We start from the raw sequence: 4621 nt of genomic DNA, 5'->3' as shown, positions 1-4621 counted from the left end.
CAACAGAATTATCATATGGAGTCAACGTCGTCACCAGCAATGGCCGATTCTAAGGGTAACACATCAACTTCTATTTCTAGGAAGGAAGTTAGTGACAGGATTGCTAAAGGATTGTGTAGGTTATGTGGGGATGAGTGGGATAAAAATCATATGATGAAATGTAAAGTTTGGGGTAAGCTAAATGCTATTTTCTCTGCTCAATAAGAAATAGATGCTGAGATGATGCAGAAAATTGATTATGAAGACGAACAAGCAATAATAGATAGTAGTATAGATATGATTCAAGATGCAGAGGTCCACATCTCCCTTAATGCTTTACAAGGCATAGCAGGTGGCAGTACATTCAACTTAAAGGATTGATCAAAAAGTAGAGAGTGTCGTTTTTGATGGACACAAGGAGTATGCATAATTTTATTAGTGACAAGTGGGTAAAGTTGCTTGGGCTGAAAACTCAGTTTGTCAAGGATTTTTCAGTAACGGTTGCTTCAGATAAAAAACTGTTGATTACTAGGAAATGTGAGCAAATAACATGGAAATTTAATGATTGTGTATTCACAACGGACTTAATATTGCCTAGCAACAACTTTGGGATCATCTTAGGCATGCAATGGTTCAGGACACTTGGCGAAATATGCTAGAATTGTGCAACTTTTACAATGAGATTTCAACATCAAGGCCAGGAAGTGACATTGCAAGGAGAAAAACCTTGTGCAGAAGTTCATGAATTGATTGGGAAGCTCAAGTTGGTACAAGGTAATTGTGTGTTGTTTGCTTTGCATGGTTCAATTTTGCTTAGTGTTACAAATACAGTGGAGTATGAGGCACTAACAACAAAACAACACGAGCTCACAAAAATTCTATAGCAATTTCAACAGTTATTTGTGGAACCTACACACCTGCCACCTAAGAGGAAATGTGATCACAAGATCAATCTGATCAATGACACACCAGTCTACTCGAAGGCCTATAGATATCCACATGTCCAAAAAGAAGAAATTGAAAAACAAGTGCAGGATTTATTGGCAACAAGATTTATAAGGGAAAGTACTAGTTCGTATGCTTCTCCGTTGGTGTTGGTAAAAAAGAAGGATGACTCTTGGAGGTGTTGCACAAATTTCAGGAAACTTAATGTGTTTACCCAAGACTGAGAATCTCAACTAATCCCTATAAGCTTATTTGAGATGTGCTACAGGAAATATGCCCAAATAGTGGACAAATCATTTAGCAATGGCAAAACTATGGTATAATACCAAGTTTCATACAGTCACCCAAATGACACCTTTTGAGACCTTATATGGGTATGTCCCTATAAGTCCTAATTTGATAAACAAGGGAGAAACTCTAATTGAGGCAATAGATTAAACTGTGAAGACAAGAAAGCAGATTGGAAGAATGTTGCAAGAAAATATTAGTAAAGCTCAAGAGAGAATGAAGATGTATACATACAAGAAGAGGATAGACAAAGAGTTTAATTTTGGAGATCTTGTGTACTTGAAGATTCAACCATACAAGCAACACTCATTGGTAAATACATACTTTTACAAGCTATCGACGAGGTATTATGGTCCCTACAAGGTTATTGAAAGGATAGGGAAGGTAGCATACAGATTGGACCTTCCGACAGACACCAGGATTCACAATGTATTCCATGTGTCATTATTAAAAAAGCATCATGGTGACCATGTAGTTTCAGAACAATTAACAAGATTCAATGAAGATGGAGACTTAATGATCAGACCAATGGCCATGTTGGATAGAAGAGTGAAAAAGAAGAACAATTCAGAACAATTAACAAGATTAAATGAAGATGGAGACTTAATGATCAGACCAATGGCCATGTTGGATAGAAGAGTGAAAAAGAAGAACAATAAAGTCATTACTGAAGTATTAATGCAGTGGGAACAAACCAACCTCGAGGATGCAACGTGAAAATCATTACACGAGGTGCAAAGACAATATCTAGATTTTGAGTGGAGAGTTGTGTAAAGGACTTGGGAACAAGTCCTAGTTTGACTGGGAGGGAAATTGTAATAATAAGAATAAAGGAATTAAAAAACAAATATGATTAATTCCGTTAATTGTTATTTTTATTTTGATAGTTGTTATTGATGTTTAGAAAATAAGTTGTTTGAATTCTGATATTATAAATAGAAATGATTGTACAAAATTTGGAAGATGAATACTTATGATGTATCCTCTTCAATTCTCTTGTGAGGTTGAGCGTGAGTGTTGTGGAGGTATGAGTTTCATCTTTGAAAGAGCCCCAATCTCCTTCAAGAATCAGAGTGACATATGCGTATCCACCAAAGGTTGAGCCAAATCCATCGTTTTTAATTGTCTTAATCATCCTCCATCGTGTCCCAGTTTGCGTTTTATAGTATGCTTATACAATAGGAACACTGCATTGCCTGCTCAGACGACGTGGGCGCTCTTGTCTCCCAAATCGACAATTTTCATGACTATGTACTGTACAAACCAGAAGTGAGGGCGTAAACAGACAATGGAGTATCGTTAATCTTTATTAATAAATAGTAGAGCAATGACGTGTCTTTAATAAATGATGTGGGACATTTTTATTGGTCAAACTTTTGTTTTGTTTATCCACATGTATAATTACAAAAAGAAAAAATGATCTTCATGATGTGACAGGTATTGAATGCATATAAGTTGATGTAGACTAAGATTCAGAGAACTATTGACGAACAAATATAATAAAAATGATGAGCAAGCAAGCAATTCGCCATACGTATGGCGTATATGGCTTACAGGCGAATTTAGGAAATAAAAATGATCTTCAAGAATGGAATTCATTTACTCGGATAATATTACAATCTAAGAATGATTTTAAAAAGAATTGATTCAATATAAAAATTTCAAATCCAAAAAATGCTTCGTATTTTAAAGCTCAATTTTTCTATTTAGAATAAACCAACGTAAATCCTAATTCATGTTCCGTCCCTCAAAATCCAACCCGTGAGCTATTTAGAAAACAAAAACTGGAATGGAACAAAGATTCAGGCAGTTGGTTGACTTTTAATTTTATCTTATATCAAACGTGAGAGTTTATGTAACTTCAACTTAACTGATAAATTTATAAGAAACAATTTTATATAAAAATAATAATAAAATATTTATAAATATCATAACAATTAAATATTTTAATAATATAATAAAACAAAATAATAAATAATAAATTTCACAATATTTAAATAATGAAATTCAGTAATATATTATTATTAGATAAGAATTTGTAGATATTATAATAGTGATTGATTAGGGTTTGATGTTATTAGAGAATAAGGGTTTGATGTTGTTAGAGGTAAATTTTTTTTTATTTGGAAACAACACACTAAATTAAACACAAAATAGACAAAAAAAAATCAATCTAAAATGACTTACATTTTGATTTAATTTTTTAACTTGTTGACTCATAGTCTTGATAGTAAATTGGAGAGTATACTTAGTTTACTTAAGATTTATTCAAAGTAAGAGAGTTTACAAACGAGTCAACTTACGGATAATAAGTAGACTCGTAAATTCATAAAAGTTAATGAGTTAATTTAATTTCATAACCATGATCTTGAGAAATTAATAACTAGGTTAATGTATACACATAGTTTTAAAAGTCAAACTAATTTAGATATTAGATTGATGAATCACTGGTTGGTCGAACCACTAAGTTAGTAATTGAATCTTATAAACCAATATAAGTAATACAAAATATAAATATATTTATTAATTGTTATAAGTTTAATAATTAGTTATGAAAATTTTGTAGTAACTTGATCCACAGAATAAATTTTAGGTCCTTTGTCTAGTTTTTGAGTTTATCATTTTTTTTTACTTACTTTGAACTTATATATAAATAAAAATAATTAATTTTGTACTAATTAAGAAAGTTAGTTGACATCATTTAATTTTTATAATCTCAAACAAGAAGTAAGGTTATTTATAAAATGTCATTCATTAAAACTTGCTATCATGAATGAAATCGAGTAATTGAAAATAAAATTAGAATTAAATGAAGAGTATTTTATGAAATATAACATAAAATAAAATAAAATTAGTTAGATTTGCTTATATTTAAAAACCACTTTTTTTTTTCCTGTATATGAGTCCAAATGAAATATTTTCATTAAATTTTATATTTTTAAAAAATAATTAATTATGCTCCAACCAAACTGTTTTTTGGTTCAACCAATTGGGTTATCAATTCAACCACTGAACCAATCAGGTCAACATGAGTAGCATCGGGTTGAACAAGAACAAATGCATGATCGATCCAATATTAATTTGACCCTACTAGACATCCAATTTACGGTCAAATCGGATTTTAAAGCATGGTGTATAGGTTCATTTTTTATTTCTACAATAATGACAATGAAATTAAAATTTAAGATCATTCACCTATAAATACATCCTAATGGATTTCGATATTCAAAACAAAACGTATTTAGAAAAAATGAAGTTAAATTGATCTTTAACTCAATTGTAAAATAGTTTTACATTTATCATCAAAATCAAGAAAAAAGTTTTTATGAATTTATTTTTTAATTTTAAAAAACACATTCTAACCACTATCATTGTTGCCCTTGTCATCGCCGCCACCACCACCACTGTC

Source organism: Glycine soja, chromosome 15 (genome assembly GCF_004193775.1).
Source record: "Glycine soja cultivar W05 chromosome 15, ASM419377v2, whole genome shotgun sequence".
Taxonomy (NCBI): domain Eukaryota; kingdom Viridiplantae; phylum Streptophyta; class Magnoliopsida; order Fabales; family Fabaceae; genus Glycine; species Glycine soja.
Note: the sequence above shows the minus strand (reverse complement) of the source record.